The 19,224-nt window shown below is 47.4% G+C and overlaps 1 long non-coding RNA gene across 1 annotated transcript in view; it reads left to right on the top strand.

Annotated features, from left to right (window-relative positions):
* LOC143806297 (uncharacterized) overlaps positions 1 to 19,224 on the top strand; it is an 84,565-nt gene that overhangs the window by 11,966 nt on the left and 53,375 nt on the right. Inside the window, exon 2 of the long non-coding RNA XR_013221429.1 lies at positions 16,445 to 16,584. This is a non-coding gene — a long non-coding RNA (uncharacterized LOC143806297). The remainder of the gene's footprint in view (positions 1 to 16,444; positions 16,585 to 19,224) is intronic.

The raw sequence follows: 19,224 nt of genomic DNA, 5'->3' as shown, positions 1-19,224 counted from the left end.
CACCCCTTGCAATAACTTTAGACCGCATTCTAACTCCTTTATTGCCATGTATTACTTCTTATCTGAAAGATACATCTGATTTCTTGACTAAATTAAAATCAATCGGTCCTGTCCCCTCAGGATGTTTTCTAGTAACTTTAGACGTAAACAGCCTTTACACCTGCATAGCTCATGATCAAGGTACTGCTGCAGTGCAACAATTTCTACTCAAGCATACTACTTTTTCAATTTCACAGGTGCACTTCTGCCTGAGGATCCTTCATCTCATTTTACATCGGAATTTTTTTCTGAACAATTCTATATACAGAAAACTGGTACAGCCATGGGGTCCAATATGGCACCCCCCTATGCCAATATTTTCATGTCAGTATTTGAAGAAATGTATGTCTACACCAATCCTTTGTTTCAGGCACATGCACTCCTATGGAAAAGATACATTGACGATATTTTTTTGATTTGGAATGGTCATGAGTCTCTTTTGTTAGTTTTTTTAATGAGATTTATGTCTTCCTGGTCTTACTTTTTCTTTACAGAAAAGTACTGGTGAGATTAATTTTCTGGACACATTGATTGGTTTTGGGAAAAATGGCACCTTAGACATTGACATTATATACTAAACCAACGGATAAAAATAGTCTGCTATTTTACACCAGTTGTCATCCTAAACATGTTAAAAGATCCTTACCCAAATCTCAATTTAAGAGAGTCACACGAAAAGTATCGGATATTTCAAAGCGATCTATACGTATGGATGAGATGGCACATAAATTTCAACAATGGGGATATCCGAATGATATTTTGTCAAATATTGATACTGCTCCTATCACTAGGATTGAGAAAAAATGTAGGATTCCTTTTGTGAATACGTACCATCCTTATGCCCAGATTATAAAGAACTGTATTTACAAATATTGGCATGTCCTTAGTCAATCATATCCAGATGTTCCGGAATTCAGCACATTACCCATGATGTGTTATAAGAGACCCTCTAACATTAAGAATATGCTAGTTCGAGCAGACATTGGTTCCAGCAAGGTATTAACCCAGAGGACATTGGTAACACAGAGGCGTGGTACGTTTCCATGTCTGCATTGTTTGCAGTGTTCCAATATTTCTAAAGGTAACACCTTCTCTCATCCACGTTCGGGTAAAACTTTTTCAATTGATGGTTATTTTACGTGTGACTCATCTTATGTGGTTTACTTTATAAAATGTCCCTGTGGTCTCGGATATGTCGGAGAAACTACCCAACATATCCGAGACCGCATCTCTCAGCATAAGTCGACCATCAGATGCAAAAGACTCATGTTACCCATCCCAGCTCATTTAATCCAGATGGGTCATAACTAGGGTTGAGCGACTTTCATTTTTTTAAGATCGAGTAGGGTTTTGGGAAACCCGATTTTGTCCAGAGTCGAGTCGAGTGCAGTCGGCCGATTATCGCTAAAAGTCGGGGATCGACCGAAACACGAAACCCAATGCAAGTCAATGGGGAAGCATAGTCGGCAGTGAGTGGAGGCCAGGAAAACACCTACAGTGCCCATTTTAATGCCAAAAACATCCATTCTTGTTTCTGAAGCTTGCCAATCTTAATTAACTGTATAATAATAGTTGGGCATAGGGAATTGGGGGAAAGTTGTGGGGGGAGTAGGGCTGGCTCAAGTTTTTCGTGGGCCCAGGAAATGCGGACTACGTCACGGCGGTGTTGCAGGGAAAGGTAAGTATTTAAAAGTTGCAAGTGCTGTGATCCTGAGCAAGCAGGGGGGGCCCACTCGTTCGCATTGCCACTGGCACAGGGCCCCTCAAAGTACGGCGGTGTGTTTGCATGGCGGGGGCGCCTCCCACCAGCAGCGACACTTTTGCGTACTCTGAGGGGCCCTGTGCCAGTGACGTCGCCAACGAGTATGCCCCCCCACCTGATGAAGGAACCTGCACTTTCATCTGCACCTTCCTCTTTGTCCCTGTGTAAGGTGGTATAACATGCGGGAAGGGGAACCTTACTTTCAGCAGGGACAGATTCTGGCTGTGTAGAGTACAAGGGGAATGTAGTGGTCTAGGTCAATGTACCAGCAGACTCATTTAGCAGTGGCTGGGCAATGGGCAGGATGAGGAGGAAACAGATATAGGGCCAAAGAATAAAGTAGGCTACATGCAGTTCAAAATTGGTAACAGGACTAAACAGGCGGCATTGCTTTGTTCAGTGGAGTAGCAAACCCAAGAGCAGCAGACACTGTTTCAAGGGCCTAACCACACTAGTAGGCCAAATGCAGTTTAATATCTGATAGTATAGGGCGAAAGCCAGAATGTGGAAGCTCAGCTTTGTTCAGTTGAGGACAACACCAGGGAGGGGCAGACACCTTTAGTAGGCCGGAAAAGCCTATTGCATTTTTTAAAATGGTAATTTGGAGCAGAAGGTTGAAGCTCAGCTTTATTTAGTTGAGGGCAACACCAGGGAGGGGCAGAAGCCGTTAGTAGGCCCTAACCACCATTTTTTTTTTTTTTAAAACCACTTAATGAGAGCCGGAAGGTTGAAGCTCAGCTTTATTTAGTTGAGGACAACACCAGGGAGGGGCAGAAGCCGTTAGTAGGCCCTAACCACCATTTTTTTTTTAAAACCACTTAATGAGAGCCGGAAGGTTGAAGCTCAGCTTTATTTAGTTGAGGACAACACCAGGGAGGGGCAGAAGCCGTTAGTAGGCCCTAACCACCATTTTTTTTTTTTTTAAAACCACATAATGAGAGCCGGAAGGTTGAAGCTCAGCTTTATTTAGTTGAGGACAACACCAGGGAGGGGCAGAAGCCGTTAGTAGGCCCTAACCACCATTTTTTTTTTTTTTAAAACCACATAATGAGAGCCGGAAGGTTGAAGCTCAGCTTTATTTAGTTGAGGACAACACCAGGGAGGGGCAGAAGCCGTTAGTAGGCCCTAACCACCATTTTTTTTTTAAAACCACTTAATGAGAGCCGGAAGGTTGAAGCTCAGCTTTATTTAGTTGAGGACAACACCAGGGAGGGGCAGAAGCCGTTAGTAGGCCCTAACCACCATTTTTTTTTTAAAACCACTTAATGAGAGCCGGAAGGTTGAAGCTCAGCTTTATTTAGTTGAGGACAACACCAGGGAGGGGCAGAAGCCGTTAGTAGGCCCTAACCACCATTTTTTTTTTTTAAACCACATAATGAGAGCCGGAAGGTTGAAGCTCAGCTTTATTTAGTTGAGGACAACACCAGGGAGGGGCAGAAGCCGTTAGTAGGCCCTAACCACCAATTTTTTTTTTTTTAAAACCACTTAATGAGAGCCGGAAGGTTGAAGCTCAGCTTTATTTAGTTGAGGACAACACCAGGGAGGGGCAGAAGCCGTTAGTAGGCCCTAACCACCATTTTTTTTTAAAAACCACTTAATGAGAGCCGGAAGGTTGAAGCTCAGCTTTATTTAGTTGAGGACAACACCAGGGAGGGGCAGAAGCCGTTAGTAGGCCCTAACCACCATTTTTTTTTTTAAAACCACATAATGAGAGCCGGAAGGTTGAAGCTCAGCTTTATTTAGTTGAGGACAACACCAGGGAGGGGCAGAAGCCGTTAGTAGGCCCTAACCACCATTTTTTTTTTTTTTAAAACCACTTAATGAGAGCCGGAAGGTTGAAGCTCAGCTTTATTTAGTTGAGGACAACACCAGGGAGGGGCAGAAGCCGTTAGTAGGCCCTAACCACCATTTTTTTTTTTTTTAAAACCACTTAATGAGAGCCGGAAGGTTGAAGCTCAGCTTTATTTAGTTGAGGACAACACCAGGGAGGGGCAGAAGCCGTTAGTAGGCCCTAACCACCATTTTTTTTTTTTAAACCACATAATGAGAGCCGGAAGGTTGAAGCTCAGCTTTATTTAGTTGAGGACAACACCAGGGAGGGGCAGAAGCCGTTAGTAGGCCCTAACCACCATTTTTTTTTTTAAAACCACATAATGAGAGCCGGAAGGTTGAAGCTCAGCTTTATTTAGTTGAGGGCAACACCAGGGAGGGGCAGAAGCCGTTAGTAGGCCCTAACCAAAGTTGAAGGCCAAATGCAGTTTAATTTCTGATACTATAGGCCGAAAGCCAGAAGGTGGAAGTTCCGATTTAGACAGTGGAGGACAATTTGAATTAGGGACTGCAGACAGACTTAGTAGGCTGTCCCCTGTGGACCATGCATCCACCACATTAACCCATTGCGCCGTAATGGACACGTAATCTTCCGTGGCCATGCCTACAGGTCCATGCGTCTGTTGTCAGGTGCACCTTTGTACTCACAGATTGCCAGAGTGCATGGACAATGCGGTCTTCTACATGCTGGTGGAGGGTTGGGATGGCTTTTCTCGCAAAAGAAGTGTCGACTGGTTAGCTTGTAGCGTGGTACAGCGTAGTCCATCATGGCCTTATTAATAGTAAATAAAATATATAACTAGGCTCTATGAACTTTTAAATAGGTTCCAGGGGTACACGGGCAGCATTGGTGTGGTCAGTGGAGGAGTATTGCAAGTAGGGGCTGCAGACAGGCTATCAAAGGCCTAAAATAACAAACAGTAGGCAGTCATGGCAGTTTTACATCGGTTACATGGATACACAGGCAGGCACTCCAGGCAGCATTGTGCTCAGTGGAGGAGTATTGCAAGTAGGGGCCGCAGACAGGCTATCAAAGGCCTAAAATAACAAACAGTAGGCAGTCATGGCAGTTTTACATCGGTTACATGGATACACAGGCAGGCACTCCAGGCAGCATTGTGGTCAGTGGAGGAGTATTGCAAGTAGGGGCCGCAGACAGGCTATCAAAGGCCTAAAATAACAAACAGTAGGCAGTCATGGCAGTTTTACATCGGTTACATGGATACACAGGCAGCTAGGTGGTGAGTGGAGGAGTATTTAAAGTAAGGACCGCAGACAGGCTATCAAAGGCCTAACATAACAAACAATAGGCTCATGGCAGTTTTACAGCGGTTACATGGATACACGGGCAGGCAGCTTGGTGGTGAGTGGAGGAGTATTTAAAGTATGGACCGCAGACAGGCTTCGAAGGCCTAACACAATAAAATGGGCTGGCTGTAGGCACTTTAAAATTGGTTCCAGGGGTACACGGGCAGCAGTGGTCTGGTCAGTGGAGGCCTAGTGGAAGTATGGACCGCAGACAGGCTTCGAAGGCCTAACACAATAAAATGGGCTGGCTGTAGGCACTTTAAAATTGGTTCCAGGGGTACACGGGCAGCAGTGGTCTGGTCAGTGGAGGCCTAGTGGAAGGAGGGACCGCAGACAGGCTTCGAAGGCCTAACACAATAAAATGGGCTGGCTGTAGGCACTTTAAAATTGGTTCCAGGGGTACACGGGCAGCAGTGGTCTGGTCAGTGGAGGACTAGTGGAAGTATGGACCGCAGACAGGCTTCGAAGGCCTAACACAATAAAATGGGCTGGCTGTAGGCACTTTAAAATTGGTTCCAGGGGTACACGGGCAGCAGTGGTCTGGTCAGTGGAGGCCTAGTGGAAGTATGGACCGCAGACAGGCTTCGAAGGCCTAACACAATAAAATGGGCTGACTGTAGGCACTTTAAAATTGGTTCCAGGGGTACACGGGCAGCAGTGGTCTGGTCAGTGGAGGACTAGTGGAAGTATGGACCGCAGACAGGCTTCGAAGGCCTAACACAATAAAATGGGCTGGCTGTAGGCACTTTAAAATTGGTTCCAGGGGTACACGGGCAGCAGTGGTCTGGTCAGTGGAGGCCTAGTGGAAGTATGGACCGCAGACAGGCTTCGAAGGCCTAACACAATAAAATGGGCTGGCTGTAGGCACTTTAAAATTGGTTCCAGGGGTACACGGGCAGCAGTGGTCTGGTCAGTGGAGGCCTAGTGGAAGGAGGGACCGCAGACAGGCTTCGAAGGCCTAACACAATAAAATGGGCTGGCTGTAGGCACTTTAAAATTGGTTCCAGGGGTACACGGGCAGCAGTGGTCTGGTCAGTGGAGGACTAGTGGAAGTATGGACCGCAGACAGGCTTCGAAGGCCTAACACAATAAAATGGGCTGGCTGTAGGCACTTTAAAATTGGTTCCAGGGGTACACGGGCAGCAGTGGTCTGGTCAGTGGAGGCCTAGTGGAAGGAGGGACCGCAGACAGGCTTCGAAGGCCTAACACAATAAAATGGGCTGGCTGTAGGCACTTTAAAATTGGTTCCAGGGGTACACGGGCAGCAGTGGTCTGGTCAGTGGAGGACTAGTGGAAGTATGGACCGCAGACAGGCTTCGAAGGCCTAACACAATAAAATGGGCTGGCTGTAGGCACTTTAAAATTGGTTCCAGGGGTACACGGGCAGCAGTGGTCTGGTCAGTGGAGGCCTAGTGGAAGTATGGACCGCAGACAGGCTTCGAAGGCCTAACACAATAAAATGGGCTGACTGTAGGCACTTTAAAATTGGTTCCAGGGGTACACGGGCAGCAGTGGTCTGGTCAGTGGAGGACTAGTGGAAGTATGGACCGCAGACAGGCTTCGAAGGCCTAACACAATAAAATGGGCTGGCTGTAGGCACTTTAAAATTGGTTCCAGGGGTACACGGGCAGCAGTGGTCTGGTCAGTGGAGGCCTAGTGGAAGTATGGACCGCAGACAGGCTTCGAAGGCCTAACACAATAAAATGGGCTGGCTGTAGGCACTTTAAAATTGGTTCCAGGGGTACACGGGCAGCAGTGGTCTGGTCAGTGGAGGCCTAGTGGAAGGAGGGACCGCAGACAGGCTTCGAAGGCCTAACACAATAAAATGGGCTGGCTGTAGGCACTTTAAAATTGGTTCCAGGGGTACACGGGCAGCAGTGGTCTGGTCAGTGGAGGACTAGTGGAAGTATGGACCGCAGACAGGCTTCGAAGGCCTAACACAATAAAATGGGCTGGCTGTAGGCACTTTAAAATTGGTTCCAGGGGTACACGGGCAGCAGTGGTCTGGTCAGTGGAGGCCTAGTGGAAGGAGGGACCGCAGACAGGCTTCGAAGGCCTAACACAATAAAATGGGCTGGCTGTAGGCACTTTAAAATTGGTTCCAGGGGTACACGGGCAGCAGTGGTCTGGTCAGTGGAGGACTAGTGGAAGGAGGGAGCGCAGAAAGGCTTCAAAGGCCTAAAATAACAAACAATAGGCTCATGGCAGTTTTACAGCGGTTACATGGATACACGGGCAGGCAGCTTGGTGGTCAGTGGAGGAGTAGGGACCGCAGACAGGCTATCAAAGGCCTAAAATAACAAACAATAGGCTCATGGCAGTTTTACAGCGGTTACATGGATACACGGGCAGGCAGCTTGGTGCTGAGTGGAGGAGTAGTGCAAGGAGTGTCTGTCCCAGTACTCCCAAAATATAAATAGATGTTAATGTCTCGCAAAACAACCAAAACAAAAAAAAAGATGGCATACTTAGGTACAGGGGTGGGCTCATCTGCTGTGTTTCTGACATAGTAATTTGGCAGTAACTATTTAATGGTGCCAATATAGGACACAGACACAGACTACTTTAAGTTGCATCATAGATGTCTACAAATTTGTATTGTCAGTGCCAGACATTGAATGATGTCAGCGAATAGACTAAAGATTGGTGGAGCTGTGCGACATAATTTTGCACGTAGTAGAGCCCAGTTTGAGCTGGGGTAGGGGGGAACTCTCTTGAGGCCGGCGGGACCGCCCCAGGGCCACTCATGTTACAACGGTGTGTCTGACGTTGGGTGCGCACCACCACCGCCAGAGACACTACATTGTACTATGAGGGACCCAGTAGCAATGCCGTCAACCAAAAGCGAGCACACCCACCTCTTCAGACAAACAGCAGTCTCACGGGTGCTTGCGCCAAGTCGCGATACCACGGCCCCGTGTGGGGAGTTTGGCCATTTAGGGAGGTGTAAACATGTCGTATGCTGTACAATCTGCAGCAGCAAATTAGACATTAGAAAAGTAATTCACAGGCAAGAGCTTTTCATAGGAAAGCTAGGTGTCGGCCGGGCAAGGTGGGGCAAAAGATTTTGAAATCCAGTTGTGGTTCATTTTAATGAATGTTAGATCGTCAACATTTTGGGTAGCCAGACGAGTCCTTTTTTCGGTTAATATTGACCCTGCAGCACTGAATACTCTTTCTGATAGGACACTTGCTGCCGGGCAAGCAAGCTCCTGCAATGCATATTCTGCCAATTCTGGCCAGGTGTCTAATTTGGAGGCCCAGTAATCAAATGGGAATGACGGTTGAGGGAGAACATCGATAAGGGATGAAAAATAGTTAGTAACCATACTGGACAAATGTTGTCTCCTGTCACTTTCAATTGATGCAGCAGTACCTGTCCTGTCTGCGGTCATAGCAAAATCACTCCACAACCTGGTCAGAAAACCCCTCTGTCCAACGCCACTTCTGATGTGTGCACCCCTAACACTCCTAGTCTGCTGCCCCCTGGAGCTCGTGTGAGAACGATCACGTGCGCTGTGTGCTGGGAATGCCTGAAGCAAACGGTCAACAAGAGTTGATTGTTTGGTTGCTAATATTAGTTCCAAGTTCTCATGTGGCATAATATTTTGCAATTTGCCTTTATAGCGTGGATCAAGGAGGCAGGCCAACCAGTAATCGTCATCGTTCATCATTTTCGTAATGCGTGTGTCCCTTTGTAGGATACGTAAGGCATAATCCGCCATGTGGGCCAAAGTTCCACTTGTCAAATCTCCGGTTGTGATTGGTTGAGGGGCAGTTGCAGGCAAATCTACGTCACTTGTGTCCCTCAAAAAACCAGAACCCGGCCGTGACACGCAACCAATTTCCTGTGCCCCCGTGAAAGTTTCCGCATTAAAAATATACTCATCCCCATCATCCTCCTCGTCCTCCACCTCCTCTTCGCCCGCTACCTCGTCCTGTACACTGCCCTGACCAGACAATGGCTGACTGTCATCAAGGCTTCCCTCTTCCTCTGGTGCAGACGCCTGCTCCTTTATGTGCGTCAAACTTTGCATCAGCAGACGCATTAGGGGGATGCTCATGCTTATTACGGCGTTGTCTGCACTAACCAGCCGTGTGCATTCCTCAAAACACTGAAGGACTTGACACATGTCTTGTATCTTCGACCACTGCACACCTGACAACTCCATGTCTGCCATCCTACTGCCTGCCCGTGTATCCTCCCACAAATAAATAACAGCACGCCTCTGTTCGCACAGTCTCTGAAGCATGTGCAGTGTTGAGTTCCACCTTGTTGCAACGTCTATGATTAGGCGATGCTGGGGAAGGTTCAAAGACCGCTGATAGGTCTGCATACGGCTGGCGTGTACAGGCGAACGTCGGATATGTGAGCAAAGTGCACGCACTTTGAGGAGCAGGTCGGAGAACCCAGGATAAGTTTTCAATAAGCACTGCACCACCAGGTTTAAGGTGTGAGCCAGGCAAGGAATGTGTTTCAGTTGGGAAAGGGAGATGGCAGCCATGAAATTCCTTCCGTTATCACTCACTACCTTGCCTGCCTCAAGATCTACTGTGCCCAGCCACGACTGCGTTTCTTGTTGCAAGAACTCGGACAGAACTTCCGCGGTGTGTCTGTTGTCGCCCAAACACTTCATAGCCAATACAGCCTGCTGACGCTTGGCAGTAGCTGGCCCATAATGGGACAACTGGTGTGCAACAGTGTCATCTGCCGATGGAGTGGTTGGCCGACTGCGTTCTGTGGAAGAGCTGTAGCTTCTGCAGGAGGACGAGGAGGAGGAGGAGGGGGTGCGAACGCCTACAGCCAACTGTTTCCTAGACCGTGGGCTAGGCACAACTGTCCCTAAATTGATGTCGCCTGTGGACCCTGCATCCACCACATTCACCCAGTGTGCCGTGATGGACACATAACGTCCCTGGCCATGCCTACTGGTCCATGCATCTGTAGTCAGGTGCACCTTTGTACTCACAGATTGCCTGAGTGCATGGACGATGCGCTGTTTAACATGCTGGTGCAGGGCTGGGATGGCTTTTCTGGAAAAAAAGTGTCGACTGGGTAGCTCGTATCGTGGTTCAGCGTACTCCATCAGGGCTTTGAAAGCTTCGCTTTCAACTAACCGGTAGGGCATCATCTCTAACGAGATTAGTCTAGCTATGTGGGCGTTAAAACCCTGTGTACGCGGATGCGAGGATAAGTACTTCCTTTTTCTAACCAGAGTCTCATGTAGGGTGAGCTGGACTGGAGAGCTGTAGATCGTGGAACTTTCGGGTGTGCCGGTGGACATGGCAGACTGAGAGACGGTTGGAGACGGTATTGTTTCCGCCGGTGCCCTACATGCAATATTTCCTCCTACAAAACTGGTGATTCCCTGACCCTGACTGCTTTTGGCTGGCAAAGAAACCTGCACAGATACTGCCGGTGGTGCGGAAAATGGTGGCCTTACAGTGACGGAAGGGATGTTGCGTTGCTGACTAGCTTCATTGGCCGAGGGTGCTACAACCTTGAGGGACGTTTGGTAGTTAGTCCAGGCTTGAGAATGCATGGTGGTTAAGTGTCTATGCATGCAACTAGTATTTAGACTTTTCAGATTCTGACCTCTGCTTAAGCTAGTTGAACATTTTTGACAGATGACTTTGCGCTGATCAGTTGGATGTTGTTTAAAAAAATGCCAGACTGCACTCTTCCTAGACTCTGATCCCTTTTCAGGGATTGCAGACTGAGCTTTAACCGGATGGCAACGCTGTGCTCCAACAGGTTTTGGCTTTGACACGCGTTTTGGTCCAGATACGGGCCCGGCAGATGGAACCTGTTGCGATGTTGATGCCTGCTGCGGCCCCTCCTCCACCTCCGCTTCTGAACTACTGCCGCCTGCACCCTGTTCCCCCAATGGCTGCCAATCGGGGTCAATAACTGGGTCATCTATTACCTCCTCTTCGAGCTCGTGTGCAACTTCGTCTGTGTCACTGTGTCGGTCGGTGGTATAGCGTTCGTGGCGGGGCAACATAGTCTCATCAGGGTCTGATTGTGGATCTGTACCCTGAGAGGGCAATGTGGTGGTCTGAGTCAAAGGAGCAGCATAGTACTCTGGCTGTGGCTGTGCATCAGTGCACTCCATGTCAGAATATACTTGTAATGGGCATGGCCTGTTAAATGTTTCACTTTCTAAGCCAGGGACGGTATGTGTAAAGAGCTCCATGGAGTGACCCGTTGTGTCGCCTGCTGCATCCTTCTCTCTTGTTGTAGTTTTTGCTGAGGAGGACAAGGAAGCGACTTGTCCCTGACCGTGAACATCCACAAGCGACGCGCTGCTTTTACATTTACCAGTTTCGGAAGAGGAGGCAAAAGAGCTAGAGGCTGAGTCTGCAATGTAAGCCAAAACTTGCTGTTGCTGCTCCGCCTTTAAAAGCGGTTTTCCTACTCCCAGAAAAGAGAGCGTTCGAGGCCTTGTGTAGCCTGACGACGAAACTGGCTCCACAGCTCCAGACTTAGGTGGAATATTTTTATCCCCACGACCACCTGATGCTCCACTACCACTACCATCATTACCAGCTGACAATGAACGCCCACGACGACCTCTTGCACCAGACTTCCTCATTGTTTTAAAATCTTAACCAAAGTAACTTTATTTGTTGCTATCAAACAACTTACACGGTGAGCTATAACTTCAGTATGATTTCAATATCCCTTAACAGGTTGGTGAGACCACAAGGAAAATCAGGCACAATGTTACACACTCTGTTTTCTGTGGCACAAAATCACAGAGATGACACACACGCAGGACTGTCACTCAAGCACTAATGTCAATATTAATCTCCCACCTAATTTATTTATTTTTTTTTCTCAGGGAGACTTTAGAAACCAAATAATATTAAAAAAAAAAAAAAAAAAGGCTTTCTATGGCCCACTGAATGAAAGGGAGAGAGGTGGCACAACCAGGAGTCAAGACTGGCGCACAAGCTGAAAGGGCAATATTACTCTCCCACTGTTTTTTATGTTTTTTTTTTTTTTTTCAGGGAGAATTAGAAACCAAATAATATTAAAAAAAAAAAAAATAGGCTTTCTATGGCCCACTGAATGAAAGGGAGAGAGGTGGCACACCCAGGAGTCAAGACTGGCACACAAGCTGAAAGGGCAATATTACTCTCCCACTGTTTTTTTATGTATTTTTTGTTTTTTCAGGGAGACTTTAGAAACCCAATAATATTTAAAAAAAAAAATAAATAGGCTTTCTATGGCCCACTGAATGAGAGGGAGAGAGGTGGCACACCCAGGAGTCAAGACTGGCACACAAGCTGAAAGGGCAATATTACTCTCCCACTGTTTTTTTAGGTTTTTTTTTTTTTTTCAGGGAGAATTAGAAACCAAATAATATTAAAAAAAAAAAAAATAGGCTTTCTATGGCCCACTGAATGAAAGGGAGAGAGGTGGCACACCCAGGAGTCAAGACTGGCACACAAGCTGAAAGGGCAATATTACTCTCCCACTGTTTTTTTATGTATTTTTTGTTTTTTCAGGGAGACTTTAGAAACCCAATAATATTTAAAAAAAAAAATAAATAGGCTTTCTATGGCCCACTGAATGAGAGGGAGAGAGGTGGCACACCCAGGAGTCAAGACTGGCACACAAGCTGAAAGGGCAATATTACTCTCCCACTGTTTTTTTAGGTTTTTTTTTTTTTTCAGGGAGACTTTAGAAACCAAATAATATTAAAAAAAAAAAAAAAAAAAAAAAAATAGGCTTGCTATAGCCCACTGAATGAGAGATAGCACACACAGCAGTGGCACACAAGCCCTTACTGAGGCCAATATTTTTCTCCCACTGATTGATGTAGTGTTTTTGTGTTGAGGTAGAATTTAGAACACAAATCACGGAAAAAATAAATAGGCTTTCTATGGCCCACTGAATGAAAGGGAGAGAGGTGGCACACCCAGGAGTCAAGACTGGCACACAAGCTGAAAGGGCAATATTACTCTCCCACTGTTTTTTTATGTATTTTTTGTTTTTTCAGGGAGACTTTAGAAACCCAATAATATTTAAAAAAAAAAATAAATAGGCTTTCTATGGCCCACTGAATGAGAGGGAGAGAGGTGGCACACCCAGGAGTCAAGACTGGCACACAAGCTGAAAGGGCAATATTACTCTCCCACTGTTTTTTTAGGTTTTTTTTTTTTTTTCAGGGAGAATTAGAAACCAAATAATATTAAAAAAAAAAAAATAGGCTTTCTATGGCCCACTGAATGAAAGGGAGAGAGGTGGCACACCCAGGAGTCAAGACTGGCACACAAGCTGAAAGGGCAATATTACTCTCCCACTGTTTTTTTATGTATTTTTTGTTTTTTCAGGGAGACTTTAGAAACCCAATAATATTTAAAAAAAAAAAAAATAGGCTTTCTATGGCCCACTGAATGAAAGGGAGAGAGGTGGCACACCCAGGAGTCAAGACTGGCACACAAGCTGAAAGGGCAATATTACTCTCCCACTGTTTTTTTATGTATTTTTTGTTTTTTTCAGGGAGACTTTAGAAACCCAATAATATTTAAAAAAAAAAATAAATAGGCTTTCTATGGCCCACTGAATGAGAGGGAGAGAGGTGGCACACCCAGGAGTCAAGACTGGCACACAAGCTGAAAGGGCAATATTACTCTCCCACTGTTTTTTTAGGTTTTTTTTTTTTTTCAGGGAGACTTTTGAAACCAAATAATATTAAAAAAAAAAAAAAAAAAAAAATATAGGCTTGCTATAGCCCACTGAATGAGAGATAGCGCACACACAGCAGTGGCACACAAGCCCTGACTGAGGCCAATATTTTTCTCCCACTGATTGATGTAGTGTTTCTGTGTTGAGGTAGATTTTAGAACACAAATCACGGAAAAAATAAATAGGCTTTCTATGGCCCACTCAGTGAGAGATGGCACACACAGGGATGGCACTGTAGCAGAAATGCCAATCTTAATCTCCCACAAAAAAAAAACAAAAAAAAAAAAAAAACTGTCCTACAATTACTATCTCCCTGCAGTAATGTAAGCCAGGTATGGCAGGCAGCAATAGGAGTGGACTGATGCACAAATTAAATAAAAAGTGTGGACAAACAAAAAAGATAGCTGTGCAGAAAGGAAGGAACAAGAGGATATGTGCTTTGAAAAAAGCAGTTGGTTTCCACAGTGGCGTACACACAGCAATACAGCTATCACGGAGCCTTCTAGGGCAGCCCAATGAGCTACAGCGCTGAGGGGAAAAAAAAAAAAAAATAGCTTCCACTGTTCCTGCACACCGAAGGTGGTGTTGGACAGTGGAAATCGCTGCAGCACAAGCGGTTTGGTGGTTAGTGGACCCTGCCTAACGCTCTCCCTGCTTCTGATGAAGCGGCAGCAACCTGTCCCTAAGCTCAGATCAGCAGCAGTAAGATGGCGGTCGGCGGGAACGCCCCTTTATAGCCCCTGTGACGCCGCAGACAGCAAGCCAATCACTGCAATGCCCTTCTCTAAGATGGTGGGGACCAGGATCTATGTCATCACGCTGCCCACACTCTGCGTTCACCTTCATTGGCTGAGAAATGGCGCTTTTCGCGTCATTGAAACGCGACTTTGGCGCGAAAGTCGCGTACCGCATGGCCGACAAGCACAGGGGTCGGATCGGGTTTCATGAGACGCCGACTTAGCCAAAAGTCGGCGACTTTTGAAAATGATCGACCCGTTTCGCTCAACCCTAGTCATAACTAGTGTTGAGCGATACCGTCCGATACTTGAAAGTATCGGTATCGGAAAGTATCGGCCGATACCGGCAAAATATCGGATCCAATCCGATACCGATACCCGATACCAATACAAGTCAATGGGACTCATGTATCGGACGGTATTCCTGATGGTTCCCAGGGTCTGAAGGAGAGGAAACTCTCCTTCAGGCCCTGGGAACCATATAAATGTGTAAAATAAAGAATGAAAATAAAAAATATCGCTATACTCACCTCTCCGACGCAGCCGGGACCTCGGCGATTGTAAGCGGCAGCGTTGTTTGTTTAAAATTCGCGCTTTTACTTAGTTACGTGAAATCCCGGCTTGTGATTGGTCAGGGCGGCCATGTTGCCGGGACTCGGACCAATCACAGCAAGCCGTGACGAAATTACGTCACGGCTTGCTGTGATTGGTCCGCATCCCGGCAATATGGCGCCGTGACCAATCACAAGCCGTGACGTCACGGGAGGCTGGACATGCGCGCTTTTTAAAAAGCGCGCGTGTCCAGCCTCCAGTGACGTCACGGCTTGTGATTGGTTAATGGCGGCCATGTTGCCGGGATGCGGACCAATCACAGCAAGCCGTGACGTAATTTCGTCACGGCTTGCTGTGATTGGTCCGCGTCCCGGCAACATGGCGCCGTGACCAATCATAAGCCGGGACGTCACTGGAGGCTGGACACGCGCGCTTTTTAAAATAAGCGCGTGTCCAGCCTCCCGTGACGTCACGGCTTGTGATTGGTTAATGGCGGCCATGTTCCTGGGACGCGGACCAATCACAGCAAGCCGTGACGTAATTTCGTCACGGCTTGCTGTGATTGGTCCGCGTCCCGGCAACATGGCCGCCCTGACCAATCACAAGCCGGGACTTCACGTAACTAAGTAAAAGCGGGAATTTTAAACAAACAACGCTGCCGGTTCCTGCGCTGAGGTCCAGGCTGCGTCGGAGAGGTGAGTATAGCGATATTTTTTATTTTAATTCTTTCTTTTACACATTTTTACATTAATGTTGTTTCGATACCGATACCCGATATCACAAAAATATCGGATCTTGGTATCGGAAATTCCGATACAGCAAGTATCGGCCGATACCCGATACTTGCAGCATCGGAATGCTCAACACTAGTCATAACATATCTCAGCTCAAGTATCAAGTGATTGAGCATGTTCCTTTATCAAGGCATGGGGGTGATAGGATCAGGAGATTGAAATTACGGGAGGCATTTTGGATTTACACATTACAGACCCTGGAACCATGGGGTCTCAATAGAGAATACGAAGTGATTCGTTTATAATTAATATGAATGTATTATCTTGTGTCATTATCTTCAATGTGGGCATATAAGGATATTAATATTCCTTTTCTCTTATTTCAGGTCACCTAGCGAGCCTGGCAATGTTTTCCTCCTTATTATCCCTCTTTTTTTTCCCTTTTTTTTTCCCCTTTTTTTTCTCCTTTTTTTTTCTCCCCTTTTGTCTTCTTTTTCTCTTTTCTATATATTGCACAATCCATATATACAATCAATTCAGTTTTAGTTTTTTATATATATGGCACAATCGTGTCCGGGTATATGTTTTTTCCTTGGTGCTATGTAGTCCCCCTTGGTTCTTATCGTTGCGCACGCGCACCTTATTCATTATTGCAATTGCGCACTTACTCCTTCTGCACTCGGATTTCTTCGGCTCCTTCCGACGTTTATTGCAGGCGCATGCGCACTCTGCTCACTACCGCGACTGCGCACTCAAACTTGTTCTGGTACTCATCTTTTCCCAGCAGTGGTCACTGCGGATCACATGACGCACCCGGAAGTAGAAACGGTGGTGGCACATAAAAGGGGCTTCTTTCAGTACAGCGTACACCTTTCACCACACCGGACCTAGCGCACGGTATGCTTGCCGATTTTCCTGTTACAGGTGAGTGACCTTGGTCATTTATAGTTTTTGTGATTCTCCTTTATCATGGATTAGTGGTTCCTATATATTACTATTTGGGGTGTTTGTCTGGGATCTGGGGCTCTCTCTCAGGGTGTCTGGCTGTCCCCTTTGTTAAAAAGCTAAAAAAGTTTTTTTGTTGATACATCTTTGATCCTTGGCGTTTGCATGTAGCCCTTTTTAGAGTTGTAGCCAAAGAGTTTAATCAGGCTACTGTATTATGTGGATATTAGCCTAAACCCCCTTTTTATGTTTTCAGGTTATCCACAAGCAGACATATATATGATATTAAATAATATGATGATGTAATAGTTCATATGATGGTTCTGTTTGTTTTTCATTTACTATATGATGATTTTGGATGTTTTTGTATTTATGTTTATATATAGAAAAATACCTTTTGAGGAAGGCCAGAAGTAGGCCGAAACGTTGGAAAAAGTTTTTTCTGTTATTACATCGGCTGTGGATTCCATTTAATAAAAATAAGACTTATTCATGGATGAGTGCTTGAGGTTATATTTTTTTCTATACCCCATGTCTGTTAGTCTGGTCTCCTGCAAAAACAAAATTTCAGCCTCAATTCGGGTGAAAAAATCGAAGGCCGCAAATCTAGCCGCATCAGACTTTATGCTGGCGACATTAATCGACGCCAGAGTCAACGGGGTGAGTTCCGCCATCATGGGTGATTAAGCTAGACGGCCTTCTTCTTCCCCACCCCGTCATCTTTACTTTTCCCCTCCGGAGAGGGGTCTGGTTCTGATATATTCTTCCTCTTTAAAGATGATGAGGTGTCCATTTTGGTGGTGTCCTCGCCTCTGGGTTCCGGGTCAGTCCCCACCCCCAGAGGAAACAACGTCCTCGGGAGGACAGACTGCGCCGCCCCCCGAAAGCCCCCCAAGTGCCGGCCCCTCACCCTCGACCTCCGACTCAGCAGAGTCGTCGAGGGCTTGGAACCAGTTGGAGAGGGCAATCAGAGGGCAGCCGGTAAGCCCTTCCGTTGGCACACCTACGGTCAGGGGAGGGGGCGAAGGACCAGAAGGCTTAGCAACCTTCCTTATCATCTTCCCCCTTTTTTTGGTACGCTTGTTTCCACCCTGTTTTACTGTCGGCTGATCCGTGACCTCCTCATCCACACTTTCATATTGGGAGGAGTTGTCGGAGTCAGCCCTGTTGTCCTTCCTCTCCATCCTCCTGATCTCCTCGCACACTTCCGCCTCCCCTGGGGCCTCAGCGACAACAGCCGATGCCCCAGAGGGGGGAGCAGACATTACTCCAGTTGCCTGAGGCTCTCCCTGCCCCCCATCCTCATGGCGCACCACCTGCCTCCTCTGGTAGGCAGGACCCCGGGCTCTGTCTCTCCTCACTGGCCCCTCAGCCCCTCCCCTGCTGCCACCACCTACCACGGCAGAGGTCGAACTACCAGAGGTCATCCCCTCACGGCCTCCCCCCCGCCCGGCCAGCAGCAGCATTGGAGAAAGAGAGGGCAGCGGCTGTACGGGTGACCCAGATCACCACACAGGTTACACCTTATGTCCTTACAGGATGCAGCGAGATGACCTACCCCGCCACACAAGGCACATTTCTGCACCTTGCAGCTTGCGCTGAAGTGGCGGGGATCACCGCACCTGTGACAGACTTTCGGCTGCCCCTGGTAGAAGATCAGGATCCGGTCCCTTCCTATGAACGCCGAGGAAGGGATGTGGGTGACAGTACCCCCTGAGACCTTCAACTTCATCATGAAGGTCCAGCCCCCTGACCAGATGCCGAACACGTCACGATTTTTTTTGGGGACGTCCGTGACTTCCCCATAGCGGGAAAGCCACGTTAAGATGTCCACCCCAGAAAGTGACTCGTTACAAGTCACCACGGTCATTTTTTTCACGCCATTTTGGCAAGACACCGCTTGTACAGTGAAGTCTCGCCAGCCAGGCTCCCCCTTCACCAGCTCGTAATTTGACCAGAAGAGCTCAAGCCCCTCCGGCCGCACGAAACTGATGTCGAAGAAGAGGGTGGCCGCAGGATGAATCAGGGCAAAGATGTCAACCACCCCAAAGTCCATCTTCAGGAGGAGCTCCACCACCCTACTCCTGGGTGGGCAAGCTTCACTGCCCCTCCAGCGAAGACGGACTACATTCCTCCTCTCCACCCCCTGCCCGGCTGTTGGGAGGGACCATACTGTTTCCCCCTCCCTTCTATCATGGAAGGCAGCTAGGCCGTGTCTCTCCAGCCAGAAAGACATGTCCACCTCTCTTCCCTCTACCAGGATTGACCTCTCTCCTTTTTTAGGGCCTCCAGGAAACGGCGCTGCAAAACGCCGTCCCCGGAACCCAGAGGCGAGGAGACCCCCCGAGCACCCCTCAAACCACCACCGCTGCAAAAGGGGGGGGGGGAGGGGAGGCTGGGGGGGCAGATAGACCAGCCTCCCCCTCACCCACCACCGCGCCACTAACATCACTGACACCCACACCATTCACACCCGCAACATTTGTACCGCCATTCGCCCCCTCCCCCACATCCCCAACACACAGCACACCATCCATACCATCATTCATATCCTCATTCGCCCTGGCCACATTCACACGGGTGTTATCCTTATTATTACTTTAAATGGGTTTTTTTTTT

Source organism: Ranitomeya variabilis, chromosome 2, assembly GCF_051348905.1.
Source record: "Ranitomeya variabilis isolate aRanVar5 chromosome 2, aRanVar5.hap1, whole genome shotgun sequence".
Classification (NCBI taxonomy): domain Eukaryota; kingdom Metazoa; phylum Chordata; class Amphibia; order Anura; family Dendrobatidae; genus Ranitomeya; species Ranitomeya variabilis.
Note: the sequence above shows the minus strand (reverse complement) of the source record. Positions and strands in the feature narration are given on the sequence as shown.